General features: G+C 39.7%; 1 protein-coding gene and 1 non-coding gene across 6 annotated transcripts in view; both read left to right on the forward strand.

The window, feature by feature from the left end:
* The window catches only part of Fchsd2 (FCH and double SH3 domains 2), a 229597-nt gene that overhangs the window by 64084 nt on the left and 137925 nt on the right, over nt 1–27588 (forward strand). The window lies entirely within an intron of this gene.
* On the forward strand, nt 3440–3544 carry LOC123459992. The gene has a single exon (XR_006636716.1). It is a non-coding gene; the product is annotated as a small nucleolar RNA U13 (small nucleolar RNA).

Raw genomic sequence — 27588 nt, forward strand, 5'->3', positions numbered from 1 at the left:
GTAAGCCAGATGCACATGGTGGCACATGCATCTGGAGTTCGTTTGCAGTGGCTAGAGGCCCTGGCATGCCCATTCTCTGTCCCTTTCTCTGTCTCTAGTAAATAAACAAAAAATAAAATACTTTTAAAAAAAGCATATAAACCCAAGAACATTTCATTATGCTTAGTATTATGGATGTTCATCATATCTTCTTATAGTCTTGGGTGTGAGGCTATAAACCAGGGAAGCAGTTCTCTGCCTTATTTTTTTGAGCATGCACCATCTGCCAGAATCTCTGACAGCCTATTTCATAAGAATCTTTTTATTTAACTTCAAACACAATCAATACAACAATGCAAAGGTACATAAAGTGAGATTAATTTCCGCTTTAATTCCTTTTCAGATCCACCCTCATTTTGACACCAATCATTTCCTTTACATGGGCTCATTTAGTCAGGAGATAGCTCATGGGTAGAGTATTTGGTTAACATGTATATAAGGCCCTGGATTTAATCCCAGTACCAAAACAAAAGTAAAGGTAAAAAAGATTAAAAAAGAGAGCCAGGCATGGTGGCACACACCTTTAATCCCAGCACTCAGGATGCAGAAGTAGGAAGATCACTGAGAGTACGAGGCCATCCTGAGACTACATAGTGAATTCCAGGTCAGCCTGGGCTAGAGTGAGACCCTACCTAGAAAAGAAAAAAAAAAATAAGTTAAAAATTAAAAAAGAAAAGTAGCCAGGTATGGTGATGACATATGCACTTGGGAAGCAGAGGTAAGAGGATTGCCATGAGTTTGAGGCTACCCTGAGACTACCTAGTGAATTTGAGGTCAGCTTGAGCTAGAGTGAGACCCTACCTCAGAAAGGGGGGAGGGCCTAATAGCTAGTTCCTCCTTGCCAGAGTAAGCTCACTCTTGCTAACGTCTTTCATCTGCTGTGGCAAGGTGTCATCTCCAGCCTCTGCTCTCCCATCCTTTCCTTACATCACGAAGCTTCCCCTCCAGAATGTAAGCAGAAGTAAATCTTTCTCTCCTGCTGTTGCTTTTGATCGGTGCCAAGAACACAGAATCCAAAACACGGTGCTGATATTTTGAAGGACTCTTCCACGTACCTTCTAAGCTGCTCCTATGACTGTGGCTCCAGGTTCTGTGCTGGCCCTGTACATACAGAGGCTGTGGTATTTTAGATTCCTGATGTACACTTGTGTTGCAGTACTGGCCTTTTCATTTGCAGGTGCATGTATCTGCCACTGCTTATTGAGGATTACATATTCAATGTGCCCTATACGAGGCAGCCCTCAAATCCCACTCCAGGAGCTCAGCAGCTGGGATTGCATATTATACCCTGGAGGACTGGAGATGAATTGTGTCAAAAATGCAATGGCAATGGCTTTCCAAGTCCAACCTCATTCACCCAGGAAGATACCACCTACCCAAATGAGAATGGGCACAACAGGGCCTCCAGCTACTGCAAACGAACTCCCGTTACATGCGCCACCTTGTGCATCTGGCTTATGAGGGTACTGGAGAATTGAACCTGGGTCCTCAGGCTTTGCAGATAAGTGCCTTAACTACTAAGCCATCCCTCCAGCCACTACCACTCCTATACGAGGCTTGGTGCTCATGCTCTGTTGGGTTGAGGGGCCAGAAATCAGGATGGTAGCTTCATGGACTTACTTTAAGGGCAAAAAATGTGGCGATTTTGTAGACAATTTCATAAGAAATGCCAGGATAGGAACAAATACCCTTATGGGCATGGATGTTGCTGCCCAGGTCATTGACCACCTTCACATAACCTCTGGCCCCCTGTTCCTGGCTGCAATACTTTCTCATGACTACATCTTTGTTTTGTTTTAATTTTTTAAAATTTATTTTTATTAATTTATTTGAGAGAGAGAATGAATATGCCAGGGTCTGCAACTTCTCAATCAAACTCCAGACATATGTGCCACCTTGTGCTTCTAGCTCATGTGGGTCCTGGGGAAAATATGCCTGGGTCCTTTGGCTTTGCAGACAAACACCTTAGCCATTAAGCCATCTGTCCAGCCCCTTTTTTCCCCCTGAGGTTGGGTCTCACTTTAGCCCAGGCTGACCTGGAATTCACTGTGTAGTCTCAGGGTGGCCTTGAACTCATGGCAATCTTTCTACCTCTGCCTCCTGAGTGCTTGGATTAAAGGTGTGTGCCACCACACCCTGCTCACCTTTTTTTTTTAATATTTTCATTTACAAACAGAAAAAGAAAAAGAGAAGAGAGAGACAGAATGGGTGTACCAGGGCTTCTAGCCACTGCAAACAAACTTCAGACATATGCACCACCTTGTGTATCTGGCTTACACGGGTACTAGAGAATTGAACCTGGGTCTTTAGGCTTTGCAAGCAAGCACCTCAACTGCCAAGCCATTTTTCCAGCCCCTACATGCTTGTTTTAAATACTTTTATTTATTTATTTGTTTGTAAGTAGAGAGAGAGCTAGAAGGGAAGACAGAGAGAATGGGTGTGCAAGGACCTCCAGTTGCTGCTAAAGAACTCCAGGTCCATGTGCCACTTTGTGCATCTGGGTTTTATGTGGGTACTGGGGAATTGAACCTAAGTCCTTAGGCTTTACAGGCAAGTGTCTTAACCACTGAGCTATCTTTCCAGCCCCTTATCCTTGTTTTTTAAAATTAAATTAAATTTTTATTTATTTATTTTAGAGAGAGAAAGAAGCAGATAGAGAGAATGGGTGTGCCAGGGCCTCTAGCTATGGCAAACAATTTTCAGACACATGCTCCATCCCATGCATCTGGCTTACGTGGGTGCCAGGAAGTCAGACCTGGGTCCTTAGGCTTCTCAGGCAAGCACCTTAACCACTAAGCCATCTCTGCAGCCCCTCCCCCCAATCCTTGCTTTAAAAAGACAACAAAGCACAACGTCTGCTGTTTACAACTCAGACAACTACGTGGATCCACACATTCCTCTTCCTCCATTTGTGTTGTTGACTTCAGTTTTCTCCTTTTTAAAAAAATATTTATTTATTTACTTATTTGAGAAAGAAAGAGATGGAGGGAGAGAGAGATAAAGAGAGAGAGAGAGAGAGAATGGGTGCACTAGGGTCTCTAGCCATTGTAAACAAATTCCAGACGCATGAGCCATCTTGTGCATCTGGCTTTACATAGGCACTGGGGAATTGAACTTGGGTACTTTGGCTTTGCAGGCAAGTGCCTAACTGCTAAGCCATCTCTCCAGCCCAACCTTCTTTAAAATAAGGAAGCACACTCAAAACTGTCCAGGGATTGGATTAAGGAACTGCTGAATCAAGGCAAGTAGTAGCCATGACTAAATTTTGTTTGTTTGTTTTGGTCTTCCAGGTAGGGTCTCACTCTAGCTCAGGCTGACTATGTAGTCTCAGGGTGGCCTTGAACTCAGGATGATCCTCCTATCTCTGCCTCTCCTGTGCTGGGATTAAAGGCATGTTCTGATCCTTTTATTGGTTCATAAGCGTGATGATTGGGTGTTCACGCTCTTGCGTGATGTGTGCCTCCCACTAAACCTTGTTACGCTCTGGCACATAACCCGTCTGACGTAAAAAGAAAAAAAAAAAGCATGTTCCATCATGTCTGGCTTTGTTTATCTCTTTCATAGCAAATAATCTAAGAAACTGACAGGGCTTAGTAATTTTCTGTTGTCATGTGTGTCAACAATTGATTTCGTTTGCCTTTGAAACTAGTTTAGAATCCTGCAGAAGTGAACACTAGCAATGCCTATGGAAATTCTTTAGGGGACGTTTCTCAGGCCTTCTCATTTCCTTGTGTGGCAGTGGGTCTTGCCCAGTATACACGGTTTCTCTGTGTGTGTTTACCTCCTGTAGAACTGGTGCTTAGGAGCAGACCTGAATCAGACCCACTGTGCATGCTTTGCCTTGGTGACAGCTGGCTTGTGGGTTTTTGTTGTTGTTATCTTTTGCTATAGGGCCCTGCTTTCTATGCATAAATAATAAAATAAATTTGTTTAAAAAAATTTTTTAAGCCAGATATAGTGGCATGTACCTTTATTCCCAGCACTCAGGAGGCAGAGGTAGGAGGATCGTCTTGAGTTTGAGGCCAGCCTGAGACTACAGAGTGAGAACTTGGGCCACATAGTGAGAACCTGGCCCAGGCTGCCCTTGAATTCCTGATTCTCCTAGCTTTCTGAATACTAGGTTTACAGCTGCCACCACCAGGCCTTGCTTTTCTGCCTAATCTTAATGTTCTATCTTTAGTATATAAAAACTCAATTTATGGTGAATAGTTTGAATTAAGGAGATTGGTAGGCTTTGGAAATACTGATTGTAATTTTTTTTAAAGATGATCAATTCAACAGTGGTAAATAGAGATAGAACTTTAAGTGGGATATAAGAATGAAACGACATTTTCAGTTTCTGGTCTATCTAGTTACTGTGTACATTCACTTCGTAGTCTCATTTTAACTCTTAGAATTTTAATTCATCATTGGGTAGAGTTGAGGACATTTGTAAAAAGTGAAACTCATTATAACTCTTTTTAATATTTTTATTTATTTGCAAGGAGAGAGAATGCAGGGCTTCTGCCGGCTTCAAATGAGCTCCAGACGTGTGTGCCACTTTGTGCATCTCTGTTTACGTGGGTACTGGGGAATTGAGCCCAGGTTGTTAGGCTCTGCAGGCAAGTGCCTTAAATGCTGAGCCATGTCTCCAGCCCTTGTTATAACTCTTTATATTCAGATGGGCAACCTGTACTCCTACGAAGCTTTTCTTGAGCAGGTATTGGTCAGGAAGGAATTCCTTCCACTTATCCTGCATAGTAATCTCTGTAGCTTTGACTTCTATAGAGAGTCTGGAAGCTTGACATAGTTTTGAATTAGTGTCAGTGAAAAGAATTAGCACATTGTTAACAGTAGATTTTACTTATGAGGATGAGAAAGATGCTTGTGTCCCATTGTGCATCTGGCTTACATAGGTCCTGGGGAGTCAAACCTGGGTCCTTTGGCTTTGCAGGCAAGCACTAGCTGCTAAGCCATATCTCCAGCCCAATATTTTATATTTTATTTTTACTTATTTATTTGAAAAAGAGAGAGAGAGAACATAGAGAGAATGGGCACACCAGGACCTCTAGCCACTGCAAATGAACTCTAGACGCATGTGCCACCTTGTGTATCTGGCTTAAGTGGGTACTGGGAAATGAACCTGGGTCCTTGCACTTTGCAGGTAAATGGTTTAATAATGCTAAGCCATCTCTCTAGCCTATTATTATTATTATTATTATTATTATTATTATTATTATTATTTTTAGGCAAGCCCAACAGACTGGCTCTTCTTAAAAAATATTTTTTAACAATTTTATTTATTTATTTGAGACAGAGAGAGATATAGAAATAGGCAGGTAGAGAGAGAGCGAGAATGGGCATGCCAGGGCCTCCAGCCACTGCAAACGAACTCCAGATGTATGCACCCACTTGTGCATCTGGCTTACATGGGTCCTGGGGAATCAAGCCTTGAACAGGGATCCTTAGGCTTCACAGGCAAGTGCTTAACCACTAAGCCATCTCTTCATCTCTTCTCTTTTTATTTTTATGAGAGGGAGAGAGAGAATCGGCATGTTAGGGCCCCCAGCCACTGCAGTTGAACTCCAGACATGTGCGCCCCCTTGTGTGCATGTGCAACCTTGGGCACTTGCGTCACTTTGTACATCTACTTAACGTGGGACCTGGAGAGCCGAACATGAGCCCTTAGGCTTCACAGGCAAGTGCCTTAACCCCTAAGTCATCTCTCCAGCCTGGCCTATTATTATTTTTTTTTAATCTGGGGTTTTTTTTTTTAAATTCATTAGTATGGAAAGATAATTTTACTACCTAAAAGTTAAGTAAAAATAGAGGACTTTTTTTTTTTAATATTCTGAGGATTAATTGAAAGCATTACACATGCTAAGCAAACACTCTACCATAGACCAAAAGTAGATGTCTATGAATCTTTTTTTTTTTTTTTTTTGAAGTCGGATCTTCCAGGTTGACCTGGAATTCATTGTGTAGTCTCAAGCTGGCCTCAAACTCACAGCAATCCTCCTCTATCTCTGCCTCCCCAAAGCTGGGATTAAAGGTGTGTGCCACCCATACTTGGCAGATTGAGAGAGAGGGAGGGAGGACTAGGCATGTCAGAGTGAATTCCAGATGTATGCCTCACTTTGTGCATCTGGCTTTATGTGGGTACTGGGGAATTGAACTCAGGTCGTTAGGCTTTGCAGGCAAGTCCTTCACCCTGAGCCATCTCTCCAGCCCATGAATCTTTTTTGTTGTTTTTTTGTGCTTAAAAATTTGCTGTGTGTGTATTTATATGTGTGTGTGTGTATGTGTGTATATATATATGTAATATATATATGCATACATAAATACATGTGTACACATACATATACACACCAATAAATACTATATAAATATGCATATATGCATAAAATTTAATATATTTTATGATTTGTGTAAAATGTTACATAAAATAGATACTTTAAAGAAAACCAGTCTTGGCTTAAGCTGAACATTTAACATACAGTTATTTCAAGAGAAGGGTCCCCTTTCTTCACAAAAATGTATGGTTTCTGTACTGCAGTGGAGTTGTATCCTCTCAGAGGAAGTTCCTTTTTCTAATTTATCTACTGAAAGATTCCTGCTGATTCATACAGAGATGACATTTGGAATAGTAGCAGGCTTTGAATGCACCAATAGTACAGAGCTAGAAACAGTTACAAATGTAGCCTCACTAGCAAATGGTCCTTGTTCATCATAGCAGGCTAATTGCTTTAACCAACAGGTTACTTACCAGCAAAAAACATTCTCACAAGTTTATTAGGAGAATTTAGTGAGTGGCTTTCAATGTACTCAGCAATCCAGGCTCCTGTTCTTAAAGATGGCTTTGAATTCTCCCCTGGATTCTCTGCATCTTGTTAGCAGAAGAGCTAATTGCAAAGAGTAGGGAAAGGATTGTGAGAAAGGAGGTTCTGTTGGGCTAGTCCTAAATGTCTTCTCACATTCCATTGGCCAAAATGGATCACATGATCATATTTATTTCAGAGATGACAGGAAAATTTTGTTTGTATTTCTTGAAGAAAAGACTATGGATACTAGTAAAGCTAGAAGTTTCTGATATATTTGATTAAAATTACAGTTATTTAAAATCTAAAATTTTATGTATATTATATACATTGGGTGAATTTTAAAGGAAATGAAGTCGTATGAAATTTAAGTATTCCTTCAGTTGCACAAGTGGTTGGTGGATCTGTTAATCAAGATGGGGAAAAACAATTAGATTGCACACTGATTGACAGGCTCTGCAGAAAAGCAGGTAGAATAATGAGTGCTTGCTTTTGGAAGCTGCTACTTTTGTTTACTACTCAACAGAAGCTGCTAGTCATCTACTTCGTTCATGATGCAGATAAGTGAAACTGTGTAAAAATGTGAAGTACTAACCTGCTGTACTTTTTTAGGTTTATAGCACTACATCTTTAGATTTCTTTGTTGTTAACATAAAGTCATCCATTTTATATTTATTTCTTTGACCCAGAGAGAAGAAGAGAAAGATATAGAAAGAGAAAGAGAATTTATAGGCGTATTGGGGCCTCTTCACTGAAGTTCCACTTCTGTGGAACTCCATATGCATGTGCCACTTTATGCATCTGTCTGTTATCTGTTACGTGGGTAATGGGGAATCAAACATGGACCGATGGCCGGGAAGCAAGTACCTTTAACTGCTGGGCTCTCTTCAGCCCTAAAGTCATCCTTTAAAATAAATATTTGGTTCTTTGATTCAGTACTATTATATTAGCTATCTTCTGAGCTCTTTTCTCTTTTCCTGATTAATTAAGCTTTTTCTTAGTACCTATATGCTATGCCTGTGTGATTAAGAAAGTAGGAAAATAACATGTTTCAGAAATATGATTCTTTCAGTATAGTATATTAGTATAAATATATATAGATAAAGTAATATACTCCATTCAACTTTGAATAATTGGATGGTTCAGTCAATTGAAATAAATTATTGTTGTTGTTATTATTTGTTTGTTTTGAGGCAGGGTCTTACTCTAGCCCAGACTGACTCTGTAGCCCAGGGTGAAGGAATGAATGTGTGAGTAACTTTAGAGCTTGCTCTCAACACATGCACCACCTTATGCATCTGACTTTACATGGGTACTGAAGAATCAAACCTGGGTCCTTTGGCTTTATTGGCAAGTTCCTTAACAGCTAAGCCATCTCTCTACCCCACACGAAAATTTTTTTTAGGAGAGAGAGAATTAAGAGGTGAGTATGGCCAGGCATGGTGGTGCACACCTTTAATCCCAGAACTTGAGGGGGAGAGGTAGGAGAATCACTATGAGTTCAAGACCAACCTGAGACCTACATAGTGAATTCCACATCAGCCTGGGCTAGAGTGAGATCCTACCTTGAAAAACCAAAACAAACAACAACAACAATAAAAAACCCCAAAAGGTGAATATGGCACTATAGATAAACAAAATAATGGTTTTGAATTCTGTAGAATCAGAAATCTTACAGCAATAAAATCTGAAAAAGCTTAAAATTCAAGAGAGAAGTGTAAATTCAGGAGTTAGAACAGGTAACATGTAAATTTCTGTTTAGAAATTTAAGAACCTGATGACGATGATATTACTTAAAAACAGTACCCCGCCCCAAAGTTTGATAGCACAATGTTAGTTTGTTAATGTAAGAAGCAGTATTCTCCTGTTCAGTGCTGTATTTCAGTTCTTAATGATTTCAATCATCAGTCTGTTACATTCTTTTCCTGGAAAAAAAAAAAAAAAAGAAAAATGCTTCACTTATGCTTATAAAATGAAGTGGCAAAGGTTTCTAAGTTCCTATTTGCATCTTACTGGCAAGAGAAGGGATACCCAGCGGATGAGAGTTGGCATTGATGAGAAGGGAGAGTGTTCAGTCAGGGGAGCTTGGCGATGCGAATAGGATAACTGTGTACAGAGTTTGGGAAATACACATCAAATATGTACACGTGTGCATGTGTGTGTGTGTTTATATATCTCATACATATTGAAGTAGTATCCTTAATGAAAACACTCTGCCTCCAGCAATTAAGGAGAGGAAAAACCCAACCCAACTCTGCTTGTTTTTCCACATGACTGCGGAACAATTGCAGCTTCTACTAGGAGCCCTTCTCCTGTTCCTGGGAAAATACCCGGGTTGCTGACATTTGCATAATCGTCTTTAGGGCTATTGTGGGCGGGTTTGAGCTGCTGACACGAAGCTGTGGACTGGCCACCTGTCCAAAACAAATGAACTCAGCCTTTGTGCAACATTATCTGGTTCTCAAAAGTGTTACTTCTGAGTAGTGAATAATTTGATTAAAATATTATGAAATTATTATTTAAGAAGTATTTGCATTGAATTTAGTGTCTTTGTTTTAAGTAGAGATAAATTTCTTTTTTCTTCCACTGGCATAACTATGCATTTCAGTTTTCCTCTGGCTTAGTTTTGTAGCTGCTTTTGTGAAATTATCCTTATGAATATTAATTAGGGATGTGAAAACTTTAACAAACTTTAAAAATGATTCATGTTCATTCTATGAATTGTGTAATGTTTTCTAGTAGTCCACTTTACTATATGAAATAATTAAGCCTTTAAAGTAAGCAAAGAAAGAAGAAATATTTACGGTCTTAAAATAATAACCAATCATTGTCTTCCTTGGTTATTAATACAATTAATTACTCCTAGACAAATTTAGGCAGTTTTTGTCTTAATAGAGCACATGTGCTGTTAATTTGTTCTTAACAATCTATATTCAGCTTGTGATGAGTATACACAGGCAGTTTATTTTTAATTATATGTGGCAAATTGACATATGGCATAATATTGATATTTCTCTCTCTCTCTCTCTCTTTTTTTTTTTTTTGGTTTTCTGAGGTAGGATTTCACTCTGGCCCAGGCTGACCTGGAATTAACTATGTAGTCTCAAGGTGGCCTTGAACTCACAGTGATCCACCTACCTCTGCCTCCTTAGTGCTGGGATTCAAGGTATGCACCACTGTGCTTGGCCTGATGTTTCTTATATAGATGGACCACTTAATTAAATTTATATATTGACATTTATTTGTGATTGATAGAGTTTACAATCATAAGTAACAGGTCTCATTGTCAAATAAGAGACTAGTGAATTAGGTAACACTTTTTAAAAATTTCTTGTCAGTTTTGCTTGCTCATGATAGTAATCAGTTCTCCTAGTTTTCATTAAATATATATTGAATGAATAAATGATTGAATACCACTAAGACCTTATCGAATACCTTTGGTGATATACACATGAGCTACTTTATATTCATTATTTCACTTGAGTGTCAAAACACAGCCTTTTAAGATATATTAGTAGTATATTTTATAGATAGATAGATGAATAGATAGCTAGATAGATAGTTTTTTCTTTGGTTTTTCGAGGTAGGGTCTCAGTGTAGCTCAGGCTGACCTGGAATTCGCTCTGTAGTCTCAGGGTGGCCTTGAACTCCTAGTGATCCTCCTACCACTGCCTCCCCGGTGCTGGGATTAAAGGCGTGTGCCACCACACCTGGCTATTTTTTTTATATTTTTTAATTAATTTTAATGTATTTATTTGAGAGAAAGAGAGGGAGGGAGGGAGAGAGAGAGAAAGAAAGAGGCAGGTATATATAGAATGGGTGCTTCAGGGCCTTCAGCCACTGCAAATGAACTCCAGATACATGTGCCAGCTTTGTACATCTGGCTTATGTGGATCCTAGGGAATTGAACCTGTGTCCTTTACCTTTTCAGGCAAGCACCTTAGCCGCTGAATCATCACTCCAGCCCATTGGCAGTATATATTTTTTAACAGACTGTTTTAGATTAATTTCAGTATTGTAGCCAAAGTGAACAGGAAGTATACAGGTATTCTTATAATCTCCTTGTCCCAGGAGGCTTTCCTTCTGGTCAGCCATCCTGTACCCAAGTGATACATTTGCTACAGTCAGTGAACCTGACACATATTATCACTCTTAAGTCCACAACACATTAGAGTTTACTCTTGCTGTTGTGCATTCTGTGGATTTTGATCAATGTATAATAACCTCTATTTTCCATAATAGTGTTGGGCAACACATGTAATTATAAGTTTTTAAAAAATATTTTTTAATATTTATTTGAGAGAGAGTGTTTGTGTGTGTGTGAACCAACCCCAGGGCCTTTAACCACTGCAGACAAACTCCAGACATATGTGCCACCTTGTGTATCTGGCTTTACGTGGGTACTGGAGAATCAAACATGGGTCCTTTGTCTTTGCAGGCAAATGCCTTAACCGCTAAGTCATCTTTGCAGCCCATAATCATAAGCTGATGACCTAAAATACTTTGTGCTATGTACCCATCTCTTCCCCTCAACCGCTGACCTTGTCGGCCCTCTTACTGTCACCATAGTTTTCCATTTCCTAGAATGTCATATAATTGGAATCATACTGTATATAGATTTTTCAGGTTGGATTCTTTTGCTTAGTTGTTAGGCATTTAATGACTTGTGAGCTCATTTCTTTTCTTTTCTTTCTTTCTTTTTTTTTTTTTTTGTCTTTTGAGGTAGGGTTTCACTCTAGCCCAGGCTGGCCTCAAACACACAATAGTCCTCCTATCTCTGCCTCCCTAGTGCTGTGATTAAAGGCATGCACCACCATGTCAGGCTCATTTCTTTTTTTTTTTTCTTTCTTTCTTTCTTTTTTCTGTCATCAAGATCAAGCCCTTTATTTTATAGATGAAGAAACAAATTAGAGAAAGTGATTAGTTGATGCAACAAATGATTGTTATTATTGTTAAATCACAGATACCATGGAAAGCACCAACCTTGGTCTAAAGATTGAGCATGAGCAAGACAGATGTGTTCTCTTGCCTTGACGCAGTCAGTGAAGGATCTGTAACCAGAAAGAAGTCTGTAGGTTTTGAATTAAAATAGCTTTCATTGGGCTGGAGAGATGGCTCAGCAGTTATAGGTACTTGCTTGCAAAGCCTAATGGCCTAGGTTCAATTCCCCAGTATCCGCATAAAAACAGAATGCACAAAGTTTATCAGGAGCTTGTTTGTAGCAGCAGGAAGCCCTGGCACATCCATTTTCTCCTTTTCTCCTTTTTTAATTTTAATTAAAAAATATTTTTCATTTATTTATTTGAGAGTAACAGAGAAAGAGGCAGATAGAGAGAGAATGGGTGCACCAGGGCTTCTAGCCACTGCAAATGAACTCCAGACACGTGCACCCCTTTGTGCATCTGGCTAACACGTGGGTCCTGGAGAATTGAGCCTTGAATTGGGGTCCTTAGGCTTCACAGGCAAGCGCTTAACCGCTGTGTCCAGCCCTCCTTTTTTCCTTTTTCTCTTTCATGAATAAATATTAATAAAATGAAACAGCTTCCATTAATCAGATGCTGACGTTGTATCAGGCCCTAAGTGTTCTACCTTCATTAAGTCATATATTATATTTCCTTTTAATGCTGTATTTTCATTACCTGAATATGGTATAGTTTATCCATTCACTGACTAAAGTTTTATCTTTATTTTACGAATGAGACTAAAGAAGCAAGTTGCCTATGTTTGTACATATGATCTATAGCAAATTTGAGAGAGTAAATTCTATAACATAAGTCAATGGTCTGAAGAGTGCAAATTTCTTGAGTGAGTACAAGATGATTATATATACTTAGAGGATTTTTTGTTTTATTTATTTTTTTTTTTCGAGGTGGGGTCCACTCTAGCCCAGGCTGACCTAGAACTCAGTCTGTAGTCCCAGGCTGGCCTCAAACTCACAGCGATTCTCCTACCTCTGCCTCCTGAGTGCTGGGATTAAAGGTGTGTACCACCATGCCCACTACTTGAATGATTTTTTTAATATTATATTTTTATTTATTCAGGAGGGAGGGTGGGGAGAGAATGGGCACTCCAGAACCTCCAGCCATTGCAAATGAACTCCAGATGCATGTGACACCTTGGTTACATGGGTACTGGGGAATTGAACCTGGGTCCTTAGTCTTTGCAGGCAAGTGCCTTAACTGCTAAGCCATCTCTCCAGCCCCATTGAATGATTTTTTTTTTTTGGTTTTTCGAGGTTGGGTCTCACTCTAGCCCGAGCTGTCCTGAATTCACTGTGGTGTCTCAGGGTGGCCTCGAACTCATGGTGATCCAAGTACCTCTGCCTCCCAAGTGCTAGGATTAAAGGTGTGTGCCACCACGTCTGGCCCTTTGAACGATTTTTAATGACACCTGTATTAGAATTTCTTGCATGTGTTAAATGAGACTAAGTACGCTTATCATTGATAATTTCTAATTTAAATTAAACTTTCTAGAAAACTGTACAGATAGTTTAAAATTATTACTGAAAACAAAAACCCATACTGAAAATAATTCTAATAATGCATGTTCAAGCAAACACAGAAAACAGAGATGACATTACTATGTAAAGAATCTTTTAAAAAATATTTATATTTGAGAGAGAGAATGGGTGTGCCAGGGCTTTCAGCTGCTGCAAATGAACTCCAAAAGCATGTGCTACTTTGTGCATCCAGCTTACGTGGGTCCTGGGGAGTTGAACCTGGGTCCTTTAGCTTTGCAGGTTAGTGCCTCAACTGCTAAGCCATCCCTCTAGCCCACTATGTTAGGAACTTATAAAGACTATTTGCAGCTTAATTACAATATAAAAAATGATAGTTGAAACATCCCTGAAATAAGGTGTCCCCAGATAAGACCACTTAGTAACAGACTTTAAAAGTATGTACCAGCATGCCTGCCTTTTTTAAAAAAAGTTCTTTTTAAAGAAATATTTTATTTTTATTTATTTATTTGAGAGAGAGAGAGAGATACATAAATAGGCAGGTAGAGAGAGAGAGGGAATGGGTGTGCCAGGACCTCCAGCCACTGCAAACAAACTCCAGCTGTATGCACCCCTTTGTGCTTGTGGTGCACGTGGGTCCTGGAGAATTGAACCTGGGTCCTTTGGCTTCGCAGACAAATGCCTTAACCACTAAGTCATCTCTCCAGCCCTAAAAAAGCACTTTTTTAAAAGCTTTAAAAAATTCAGCTTTAATAAGTTAGTAAATGTCATTAAAACTTTAGAAGGGTGCCAGAGAGATGGCTCAGCAGTTAATATGTTTGCCTGCAAAGCCTAATAACCCAGGCTTGATTTCTCAGTACCCAAATAAAGCCAGATGCACAGGGTAGCACATGCACCTGGAGTGTGTTTCCAGCAGCTGGAGGCCCTGGTGAGCCTATTCTCTCTCTCTTCTCTTTCCTCTCTCTGTTTTGCTCTGCTTGCAAATAAATAAATAAAATATTTTTTTTTAATTTTGTTCATTTTTTAATTTATTTATTTGAGAGTGACAGAGAGAGAAAGAGGCAGATAGATAGAGCGAGAATGGGCGCGCCAGGGAATCCAGCCACTGCAAACGAACTCCAGACGTGTGTGCCCCCTTGTGCATCTGGCTGACGTGGGTCCTGGGGAATCGAGCCTTGAACCGGGGTCCTTAGGCTTCACAGGCAAGCGTTTAACCGTTAAGCCACTTCTCCAGCCCAAAATAAAATATTTATAAAAAAACAAACTTTAGAAAGAAAACTTGAGTCTAAAAGAGGTAATATATTTGCTAATAAAATTGTCTCTTAAATTCCTAATTATATTTGCAATGGATAAATAACAAATAAAATTTTCTTTGTTCCAGGTGGGGGGTTCAAGGCAGAGGCTCACTCTAGCCACCTATGTCAAATTAGATATGTTACTGGAGGGTGTTTAGCTTCTGGTTTTAAAGTATGTGTAAGAATTTTTTTTCCTTGAGTTAGGGTCTCACTCGAGCCCATGCTGACCTGGAACTCACTCTGTAGCTCCAGCCCGGCCTAGAACTCACTGTGACCCTCCTACTTCAGCCTCCTGAGTTCTGGGATTAAAGACGTGTACTACCATGCTTGGCTTAATATTTCTTTAAAGCAATTAACCCTGAAGTGTTCTGCGCTGTAGGAAGTTTCCTTATTCTATATAAACCTGTTTTCCTTTTTCCAGTAATCTGATCCCTAAATATTCCTTTCTGTTTGTTAATGAGAACTAAGTATTAAAGATATATACTGGGCTGGAGAGATGGCTCCTGTAGACATTGTATTGTTGGGGGCAGGCTTATGGGTATTACAGCCTGTTTTCCCATGCCAGTGTTTGTCACATTCTCCTGCTGCTATTGCCCACCTGATGTTGGCCAGGAGGTGATGTCCACTCTCTGCTTGTGCCACCATTTTCCTATGCCATCATGGAGCTTCCTCTCGAGTCTGTAAGCCAAAATAAACCTTTTCCCCATAAGTTGCTGTTGGTTGGGTGATTTCTGCCAGCAATGAGAACCTGACTGCAACAGATGGCAAGTGAGTGTATTACAGATTCTCAACATCATATCAGGAATTACCAATGAAAAAGTATTACATACCTGTTTGAATGACTACTTTCCAAAACAGTGACTGTATCAAATTCTAATTTTAGCTAGCTAGCATATGGAGAAGTAGGAACTCCTTTTTTTTTTGCTTTTTCAAGGTAGGGTCTCACTCTAGCTCAGGCTGACCTGGAATTCACAATGTAGTCTCAGGTTTGCCTCAAACTCATGGCGATCCTCCTATCTCTGCCTCCCAAGTGCTAGGATTAGAGGTGTGTGCCACCACACCTGGCTGAGAAGTAGAAACTCTTAATGCTAGTAGGAATGCAAAATAGCCCTGTCCCTTTTTAAAAGCAAAACACAGTCTTATTATATGATCAAGTGGTTATAGTCCTTTACATTTAACCTAAATATGTTGAAAACATGTTCACACAAAAATCTGGCACATGAATGTGTGTAGCCATTTTATTCATACTTTTCCCAAAATAAAACAACTAAGATGTCCTTGAATAGGTGAATGAGTAAGTAAATAGTTATAAGTCAGACAGTAAGTTATTTAATTTTTTTATTTTTTTGTGTTTTTTTCTCAAATTTTATTAACACAGGCCAGCATCTTAGCTGTTAAGGCATCTCTTCAGCCCAAAATGACATCTTATTGAATGCTTGGCATAGGCCAGAAAAAATGATAAATGTCTTATATACATCATCACAATCTCTATCACTCACCTGCACTGCAGAGATGGTTCTAGAACCATGCTATTCACCCCAGCCCACAGCCTAGACATCAGTCAAACAGCACTGGGATGTGCTTCTTGGAATCTTGGTGATATTAGCCTAACTTCTCCACTCTGTTTCCCAGCGCCCTTGTTTCTGGAGCTCTAAGAACAGTGGCTGAGGCCTTCAGATACAGGCTCACAAAAGTCTCTTTCTACTTACCGATAGGCACAGTGTTCTGAGTTCATTGCTGTAGTTTGTCAGAGTAAACATGGCCCAGCCTTTCCAACTAGACTTGATTGTACAGGAGTCACAGCTCCCCAGCCTACCTTCTTGTCTCCAAGTTCTTCATTCTCCCTCATCTCCACTCCTGAACGTGAGCACCCACCGTCGTTCAATTCCCAATTATCTGGATGCCCATAGACCAAGTCAAAGTACTTTCTGATAGACCTATCATAGTTCCCATTAAATTTTGAGCCATTTTTCCACTTGAAATACCCATACGACTGACTAGGTCAAGGGAAATGATAGCGATGGAATGAGACGTCCTTCAGTCTCCTAGAAGTTTGGGAGCAATAATGCAGAAGACGCTCATTTGGCTTTTATTATCTGTAATCTCAGGATTGCTGCAAACACATGGTGGCTCTGTGACCTCCACCTCCCAAGTGCTGAGATTAAAGGCATGCACCAACAAGCGCCACTTTCCCCTTTGAAATTCCATTCTCCATCATAGCCCCTCCCCAAAATTATTTAATTTTTAAAGAGAACTGAGCTGTCAGACCACTAGAAAACTTGGAAGAGACTTACATGAAGTGAAAGTTTCCCATAGAAAAGATGATATACTGTGTGATTTCACATATATGCTAGAAAAGGCAAACTATACAGTTGAAAGATCACAGGTGATGAGGTAGAGAAGGGAAGATGAATATGTGGAGCATCCGAAACCTTAGTGCAGTGAAAGTATTGCAACAGTGCGATGGATACATTACTCTTTTCATGTGTGAGAACTCATAATCACACATCACAAATAGTACACATTAATGGAGGCTATGATCACTAGTTAATAATGTGCCCATATTTTGTTAATTATAAGAACTATGTAATTCTAATGAAACACTTTAATAATTGAAGAAACTGATAGGAGTCACCAGACAGGAACTTGTTGCTCTAAAAAGTTTATTGATTAAAAAAAATCTGTATTATTGTTCACCAGAGGGGGAATGATTGAGTTCAAGATTTATTGCTGGGCATGGTGGCACACACCTTAAACCCAGCACTTGGAAGGGGAAGGTAGAAGGATCACTGTAAATTTGAGGCCAGCCTGGGACTACAAAGTAAGTTCCAGGTCAGCCTTGGCTAAAGTGAGACCCTACCCCCCAAAATATAAAACAAAGCAAAGTATTATTTATTGAGCAAAACCTGAACTATGTCAAGTTTTATACTCCTGTTCTTTAAAGACTATATTGCCACCCATCAGTCAAAATGTATAGTAAGTAGAGATATTATGTGTGATTATATCCCAATGAACTGATATATTTTATTTTTTAATTTTATTTGTTTAATTGAATGGGGGAGAGAGAGTGGCAGATAGAGTGTGGGAACACTAGGACCTCTAGTTATTGCAAATGAACTTCATATGCATGTACCACCTTTCCCCACTCTGGGTATATTTTACTTTTTGGAAACAGGTCACTAAGAGCAGCCCACCTTCAAGTGGTAGGGATTTGAGCTGTTACCTTTTTGGGGGATGAAAAGTTATACAATTTATTTCTAATTTGTCTTTTATTTTTTGAAATATTTTTATTTATTTGCAAGAGATAGAAGAGAGACAGAATGCATACACCAGGGCCTCCAGCCACTGTGAACAAACTCCAGGTGCATCTGCCTTTTGTGGGTATTGGGGAATCAAACCTGGGTTCTTAGGCTTTGCAGACAAGCGCCTTAACTACTGAGCAATCTCTCCAACCTAGGTATGATATTTTAAACTATAAAAAGTGACCTTAATCTGAGATGGTGGCTTAAGTAACTGGGTACAAATTACCTTTTAAAAAATGTTGCATTAGATGTTTGTTACAAGAGTTAAGAATTTGGGCTGGAGGGATGGCTTAGCAGTTAAGGCATTTGCCTGCAAAGCCAAAGGACCCAGGTTTGATTCCCCAGGACCCACGTTATCCAGATGCACAAGGGAGCACATGCTTTTGGAGTTCATTTGCAGTGGCTGGAGGCCCTGGTGTGCCCATTCTCTCTCCCCCTTTCTCTATCAAATAAACAAATAAATAAATAAATAAAATCTTTTTTTAAAAAAAGTTAATGAACTGTCTTATACACATAGCTCTCACGTATTATCTCTAATGACTATATGTGTGTTCCGTTTAACTAAGGAATGGAGGAAGCATGGCTCTCATTTGCTTTGACCAATCAGTCACATTTTGATTATTTCTCCTGATTTCCTGCCTCTATTCCCAGGTAACTGTCAAGCCCATGAGATTAGTATTTACTTGCTGATTCAGTACATTCCAATTTCTGCTTTTGAGAAGGGGCTGCTTCTACAAGCTGTTTCTGAGATCTGCTGGGCAGTTCAGTCATGCTGATAAGTATAGCAGGTTTTTGTTGCTTAAAGGCAACAGAAACTAAATAGTTTTTGCCCTGCTTTTTAAAAGCCTTTATGTCAGGGAGACTTCAACATATGTATTAGGCTGGGCATGGTGGCGCACACCTTTAATCCCAGCACTAGGGAGGCAGAGATAGGAGGATCGCCATGAGTTGGAGGCCATCTTTGAGATTACAGAGTGAATTCCAGGTCAGCCTGGGCTAGAGTGAGACCCTACCTCATAAAACCAAAATAAAATAAATAATAGAACTGGGTAGGCAGAGGTAGGAGAATTCCCATGAGTTCCAGGCCACCCTTAGACTACAAAGTGAATTCCAGGTCAGCCTGAGCTTAGAGCAAGACTACCTCAAAAAATAAAAAAATTAGAAAAGTATATGTATTAGTTACTCTTCCCTCTTGAAAATAGAACTTTAACCATGTACACTACTCCATGCTAGAACTTTTAGGATTAGAATTTAGAATTTTTAAGGTTTTTGTTTGTTTGTTTGTTTGATTTGTTTTTTGAGGTAGGGCCTCACTCTAGCCGAGGCTGACCTGGAATTCACTATTTCATTATGTAGTTTCAGGGTGGCCTCAAACTCACGGCAATCCTCCTACCTCTGCCTCCCGAGTGCTGGGATTAAAGGCGTGTGCTGCCACACCCAGCTGGGTTTTTAAAAAAATATTTTTATCAGCCATTGCAAATGAACTCCAGACGCATGCACCCCTTGTGCATCTGGCTAACATGGGTCCTGGGGAATCGAACCTGGGTCCTTTGGCTTTGCAAGCAAATGCCTTAACCGCTAGGCCATCCCTCCAGCCCCAGTCAGGGGTTTTTGACTAAGCCTGGAACTCATGATTGAAACCAGCAAAGTCCCAGGGATCCTCTGGTCTCTGCTTCCCCTGTGCTGGGAGTATAGGTACATGGCTTTTACATGAATGCTTGGGATCCAAACTCAGGTCCTGATACTTTCACTAAAAGTATATCCCCAGCCTGTATTGACTTACTTGAGCCCAGTATATAGGTACCACATTTCAGAATTGTTAAACCATTCCCACTGAGAAACAACTTTATCAAGTAGCATACAATGTTTATACAATTTTTTTAATATTTAGTAGTATAATTTCCAGTCATAAAGTTATTTCCCAAGGTTTTTTGGGCCAGTTTATGAAAGTACTACAAGTATTGTTTAACAGAGTTACAGAATTATTTTCTTTCTTTTTTATAAATTTATTTTTATTTTTATATATTTGAGAGCAACATACAGAGAAAGAGGCAAAGGAGAGAGTAAATGGGCACGCCAGGGCCTCCATCCGCTGCAAACAAACTCCAGAAGTGTGTGCCACCTTGTGCAGCTGGATAACGTGGATCTGGGGAATCGTATCTGGGTCCTTTGGCTTTTCAGGCAAATGCCTTAACCGCTAAGCCATCTCTCCAGCCCCAGAATTATTTTCCTAATACTCGATACTCAACTGTGCGGCTATGACTGTATTAGTAATACACTTAAACATTATTTTCTTTCTAGCTACATTCTCTCCTGGGGTGTCCCTACTTCCTGGTTAATTTTAAATTTTCCAATATTTTTCTTTATTTTAGAGAGCAGGAGAGAGAGAAAAGGAGAATAGAGAAAGTGGGTGTGTCTGTCAGGTGCACTTAGGGCCTCTTGCTGTTGCAAACAAATTGTGGATGCATACACTACTTTGTGCATCTGGCTTTATATGGGTACTAGAGAATTGAACCCAGGCCATTAGACTTTGTAAACAAGCACTTTAACCACTGAGCCATCTCTCTTGCCCTCATTTTAGCAATTGTAATAGGTATAATAAGTTGAGTAGCATCTCATTATTTTAATGTGCATTTCTATAATGAGTCATGTTAAGCATCTCCTCATATGTTTACTTGACAACCTTGTCTTCTTCCTCAGTGACATATGTGTTCAGATTTTTGGCCAATTATAAAATGGGTTGGTTCTTTTTTACTGTTGAGTTTTAAGAGTTCCTCACATATTTTTAGGTTCATGTCCTTTGTCAGATAATGTAATTTGTGAATACTGCTTCATAGTTTACCAGTTCTTTTATTCTCTCTACAGTGTCTTCCTCAGAGAAAAAAAAAATTTTTAGGGGGTTGGTTTCCAAGGTAGGATCTCACTCTAGCTCAGACTGACCTGGAATTCACTTTGTAGTCTTAGGGTAGCTTCAAACTCATGGCGATCCTCCTACCTTTGCCTCCCAAGTGCTGGGATTAAAGGCGTGCGCCTCCATGCCTGGCCCCAGAGAAAAGAATTAAAAAAAAAAATTGTTTGCAAGCACATAGAGAAAGAGAGGGAGAGAGAACGAGAGCACCAGGGCCTCCTGCTTCTGCAAACAAACTCCAGACACATGCACCACATTGTGCATCTGGCTTTTTGTGGGTACTGAGGAATAGAACCCAGGCTTTGTAATCAAGTACCTTAAGTAGATTTTATTTTTTGTTAATTAACTTAAATAAAATTAACCTTTGTTTCTAATAAATAGGAAAGCTAAAGTGTGCTTTTAGTGTTTAATCCATATATCATGATATTAATATTTATTTCATCATGAAATAAGCACAAAAGCAAATAAAGGCATTTTATTATGTTATTTAAAATAGCACACTGTTTAGTGTTTTCCCAACATAGTTATATATAAAGCAAAACAACAAAAAAATACATGTAAACTTCCCATATGGATAGAGGGAGTGAAGTTCTCTGTTACTGTCAGTTTAAGAAGTATCTGTCCATCTTATGCAATGAACATATTTATTTTAAAAACATCATTGAGGGCTGGAGAGATGGTTTAGTGGTTAAGTGCTTGCCTGTGAAGCCTAAGGACCTCAGTTTGAGGCTCAATTCCCCAGTACCCATGTAAGCCAGACGCACAAGATGGTACATGCATCTGGAGTTCATTTGCAGTGACTGAAGGCCTTGATGTGCCCATTCTCTTTCTACCTTTTTCTCTGTGTCTGTTGCTCTCAAATAAATAAAAACAAACAAAATCATTGATATAACAGTGAGAATTTCATGACAAAACCATAATATATAAAGGATGTAGTTTTTTAGTGTTTTTTAAAAGCCATTTGATGGCAAGTCCCTGTACATCTTGGTTTCACTATATGCTAAGAGAAAATGACTCAGAGTGATGTGTGAGGATCTGGAGTACGCTACTGCTCAGCTTGCTGTGGTGACTGAGCCAGAGGTTAAACTATCGGTCCACTTCCCAGTGTGTACTCAACAATGGCTTTCTTTGTGTTTCTTCACTTGTTAGAGCAATACAGCAAGTGTCATTGAGAGATAAAACAAAGCACTTCTTATATTAGACACTGACAGTGTTTAAAAAGTTGGAATGGGATGTTATTGGATGTTCCAAAGGCTATCTTGATAGCACTACATCATGAAGTCTACAAGTCAGAAGAACTTTATGTGTCTGTGATGTTCAAGTCAGTATAAACGAATGTATGCCTAGTGAACCAGTTTTAGTGAGTAATGCTACTCGCCAGGGGAGTTGATTGAAAAAAAAAAACTTTCAAAAACTGACAGTCATGTTTATTTCCCTCAGCAAAGTAATTAGTGTGGATAATTTTCTTTGAAGTAAACCATTTATCAGTTATAGCTTTAATCATAATTTAAAAGGCAGACCAGTTTTCTTAAGTATACAGCATACCTTCAGAGGCATACAATGTTATTTAGCACCTTTCTGATAATGACCATGGAGTATTTCTAGCATCTGTGCAGATTAGATCTTGAGCAGCTGCATAGAGCTCATAGAAGTCATGGCTCCTCCTCTGTGAACTAACTTGAATAAAGTCTTTCATCTAGACACCTCACTGTTTGTCTATTTCATGAGTCCTTCATCTCCTCTCTGAAAGGTTCATTCAGTTTAATACAGTTCAGCTTTGTGACTTAGGGTTTTAGAAATTGTGACTGTAATTTATAATGCACAAAAAGTTAATGTAATCTCATGGTTTTTTTTAGAATTAGATAAAGTCCACTTTAAAAAGATGCTTTTTAAAAAAAAGACTTAATAACTTCAATTTCTAGCCCAAACTAAACTAGCAATTATTATCTTTGATTTGTTTTTTTGTTTTGTTTTGAGACAGGGTCTTATTATGTAGCTCTGACTGGCCTGAAATACTCTGTGTAAAGCAAACTCTCTTCAAACCTCTGTTACCTCTGTTGCCTCTGTTTCTCAAGCACTGGGATTACCACTATATGTTACTATACCTGATCCAAAGTTAACTGGTTATGAACTATATGACCTTCAGTAATTAAAAAAAAAACTTTTAGAGGTAGGATCTTACTCTAGCCCAGGCTGACTTGGCACTCACTCTGTAGTCCCAGGTTGGCATTAAACTCACAGCAATCCTACCTTTGCCTCCTGAGTGCTGGGATTAAAGGTGTATAACACCACACCCAGCTTAAGTAAATTTTTAATCTTTCAAAGTGTCCCTTTTTTTGTGGTTTTAACAGGTAGGTCTTAATGTAGTTAACAGAAATGAATGTGTCCTACATGGGCTCATGTCTTAGCCCATATTCTTTGTGATTAAGCTGAAAGTCACTATCACATCATTTACATGTAACTTGTTATAAAAATGTCACATGATCTTTTCCTTAATTTAGGTATTTATATCATGTTTTATGTTTCATTCCTTTCATTCCTTACTAATAAGGATAATGAGTTATTTAAATTCAGGGACCTTGACTTAGTTCAGCTTTCACAAAAATTGATATATAGTGCCTTCTAGGTATGAAATGTACTTCAGATTTTATTGCTTTGGAGTACTCACATGCATGTTATCTTTCAGTTACTAGGATGATCAAAATGAGGCTAATCTTACTGCAGAACCTATTTATAATTAAAACCAGTAGCCATAATCTCACTAATCTGGTACCACATTTTTCTTTGAATATACAAAGCTTAGGAATCATAGTTTTGATCAAACATTCCTAACTTAGAATGGTAAACCCACAAAATATTGACATTATACATCATCAGATTTGATCCCCCAGCCCCTGTGTAAAGTCAGATGTCAAGTGGCACATGTGTCTGTGATCCTAGTGTGCCTGTGATGGGAGATGGAGCCAGGAGAATCCAAAGCTCATGGGCCAGCTAGTTAGGCATTCCTGTTGCAGCAAGAGATACTGTCTGAAAGTAAGTGAAAAGCAGATGCCTTGAGGTTATCCTCTGACCTGTACATGTGTACCATCGTACGTGTGCTCATGACACATGCATGTGTACGTACATATACGCACATGCAAACAAAAAGTATACAGGCAGCATTTAAACCACACAATAATGTTACATGATTTTGGGTAAGTAGGATTTTCTGAGAGTTAACTGGATAGAGGTGAGCTACTTTGTGTATGGTTGTTAGGCCTTTTAGAGAAAGTTGCAATAACCTTTGCAAAGGATGAGAACATTCCTAGCTTATGCATTCTCAATAGGGTTTCTGTTGCAGTCCGGTTCGCATTGCTGGTAGAAATCACCCAACAAAGAGCAGCTTCTGGGAAAAAGAGATTTATTTTGGCTTAAAGGCTCGAGGGGAAGCTCCACGATGGCAAGGGAAAATGATGGCATGAGCAGAGGGTGGACATCACCCCCTGGCCAACATAAGGTGGACCACAGCAACAGGAAGGTGTGCTAAACATTGGCATGGGGAAACTGGCTATAAAGCCCATAAGCCTGCCCCCAACAATACATTCCCTCCAGGAGGCATTAATTCCCAAATATCCATCAGCTGGGGAGCTAGCATTCACAACACCTAAGTTTATGGAAGACCTGAATCAAACCACCACAGTTTCTTTCTAGAAGGAATCAAGAGTCCATGGTTAACTATCTTGTGGCAGGTCTGGGACAGGAACTAGAAATGAAAACAAAGACACAATCAAAATTTGGTGGGGTCATGATAAGGAGGCCAACTTATCGAGCCTCTTATAGATCAAAGATGTGACTACAATTAATTAGAACACATTTATTATTCATCTTAATTGTGTGTGTGTGTGTGTGTGTGTATGCACACATGCACTTCAGGGTCTTTTGCCACTGCACATGGCACTTTGCTTTTATGTGGGCACTGGAGAATCAAACCATGACATGCTTGGCAAGCAATTACCTTTAACTCCTGAGTTATCTCCTCAGCCCCATATCTGTTATTTTAAAGTACAAGTTTACTATGGATAAGAACAGGACAATCAAATATTTATTCTGCCTTGCGATAGCCAAATAATACAAGAAGGATAGCTCTATATTGAATTTCAGACAACAGACACAGAAACAATGATAAATTATTATAGTAGGACGTAAGTAAATACCTGTGCATTGAAGCTTTTCACAGTTGTATGCACTTCTGGGTGTTACGTGTTAGGATATATGAAGTCTGAGAGGAGGTGAGAATTCTGCAACTAGTAGGAATGGTTACTAGCAAGGTAAGTTTATGTGATGGGAGCAGCGTAAGCAAGGCATAGAAGTAAGAAAGCACTTTCTTACAATAAACACCTTTTAAAATTTTTATTTGAGACAGAGAGAGTGTGTGTGTGTGAAAGAGAATGCGTGCACCAGGGCCTCTAGCCACTACAAACAAACTTCAGATACATGCGCCATCTTGTGCATCTGGCTTATGTGGGACATGGAGAATCGAACCTGGGTCCTTAGGTTTTGCAGTCAAGAGCCTTAACTGTTAAGCCATTTTTTCAGCTCAGGAAAATACTTTTCATATTCAGAGTAGACTTAGCAATTGAGTTCCCAAAATACAAAAAATGTTGAGTGGGAAGTGTTGTGGTTTATATTTGTATATGAATTCTCAGAATATGCAGCACCCGGAAGTAGTGAAGCCAAATTATTGCCAAGTTCAGGAGGAACTTTATAATTTTTTTATTTTTGGTTTTTCGAGGTAAGGTCTCACTCTGGCTCAGGCTGACCTGGAATTCACTATGGAGTCTCAGGGTGGCCTTGAACTCTCGGAGATCCTCCTACCTCTGCCTCCCGAGTGCTGGGATTAAAGGCGTGCGCCACCACGCCCGGCCAGGAGGAACTTTAGATACGAAGGTATTTTAGTTTTTGTTACACTTTAGACCAAAAGCATCTATTTTTTTCTTTTCTTTTCTTTTCTTTTTTTTTTTTTTTTTTTTTTTGAGGTAAGGTCTTGTTCTAGCCCAGTCTGGTCTTGAGCTCACTGAGATCCTCCTACTTTCTTTTCCAGAATGCTGGAATTAAATGTGCCACCATGTCTGACAAGAATGATATTTTAGCAGAGGCATTCAACAACTAAAAATAAGCTAAATTGATTTGGCAGCAAATCATATTAGGAAAGTACCATGTATAGAATAAAGCATTTATTTTGCCTGAGACACTTTTTTTGTTTTTTTGTTTTGTTTTGTTTTTTGTCTTTTCGAGGTAGGGTCTCACTCTAGCACAGGCTGACCTGGAATTCATTATGGAGTCTCAGGGTGGCCTCAAACTCACAGCGATCATCCTACCTCTGCCTCCCAAGTGCTGGGATTAAAGGCGTGCCTGGCTCTTAGCCACTTTTTGATTAGAATTAGGTAGTTTGATTTAGGCAGAAGTATTTGTGGAGGTTGATAATGTTGTTCCCAGGAGCCATAGATTGTTAGTAGAAGAATTGCAGTGCTAGGGGTACAGTACAGCAGGAGGGAGAGAGAGAGACATAAGGAGTGGGTCACCCACATTCCTCAAGAAACCACCCAGCCCTTATCCCTTCCTTGCCTAACAATGCCCCAGGTCTAGGTTTCCTGCACCCTTATCTCTGAGGTCACCTGGTCATTGTTATGATCTCACATCCTAGCTATTTGAAATGTAAAGAACAAAGGAGTTCTTTTCCCTTCCTCACCTTCCCCCAGCTGAGGATCTCTATGTAGCCCACTATCTGTAACCTCAAAACTTGACTGTATTCTGTTCTTGAGAGTCAGTCCTGGCAGGTGTGTTCACCCCCCACCCCCCATAAAGCTTCCATCTTTGCCTCAGAGTGGTCTCCATGGTCTTGGTTACTCCTAAACGTTACATCATCTTCCAATAATTTGTTGGCCAGGGAGGCTCCTGATGGCCCCAAAACAATATAGGCTCTTGGTTGCTCACCAGAACTAGATAAGATCCTATTGCTCAAGACACATGCTTGGGCTGCAGGTCACTGAGAAATCAAGCTGGAGCTGAGCTAGAAGGCTCCTCCCTGTTGACTAGAAGTCAGAAAGCTAGAAAGAGCTATGTAGCCTGTTAGGGGAGAAAAGTCATCAAGAGTCTTAACCAGCAGTGGACCCTGCAAGCTTTATGGCTGGTCCAGTGGTGGCATATCATGGGGTAAACCAGCTGTTCTTTGATTGGACTCAAGGCTCACTCCATGGGAGGGAATTCCTGCCTGATACGGAAAACCAAATCAAAAGCCTATGACTGTGGAGGTCTTAAGTTCTAGGAGGGAAACTGCTATTGTTGTCTGGTTCAAATGGCCATATTATGGCCACTGAACTATCCTCTAGATACTTAGGGTTATGCCCACATGTTAATGCTACTCCCACTTTTAGTTAGGAAAACCACTTTTCAGATGGTGGTGACCACTGAGAGACTCAAAACTCACAATAGTGCTGAGAAGTGACAGTTGAGTGAGCCATCGCTATCACACTCTCCAAGTCTCAGGGACTATTGGGGAAGAATTGGTAGAAAGAATGTAAGAGCCAAAAGAAAGGGAACAGCGCTTACAATGCAATCTTCCAGATAAAGTGGCCGTGATACTCATGATCTCACAGTGACTGACACTATCTACACATGACCTGCATAACAGGAGGAAAATAAATGATGACATCAAATAGGAAGAGGGACTAGTTGGAAAGAAGGGGTTCATTAGAGGGGGAGAGGGAAGGTTTGTGAGAGGGGATTATGATCATGGTATATTGTTTATATT

This window comes from Jaculus jaculus, chromosome 3 (genome assembly GCF_020740685.1).
Source record: "Jaculus jaculus isolate mJacJac1 chromosome 3, mJacJac1.mat.Y.cur, whole genome shotgun sequence".
In the NCBI taxonomy this organism is placed as follows: Eukaryota; Metazoa; Chordata; class Mammalia; order Rodentia; family Dipodidae; genus Jaculus; species Jaculus jaculus.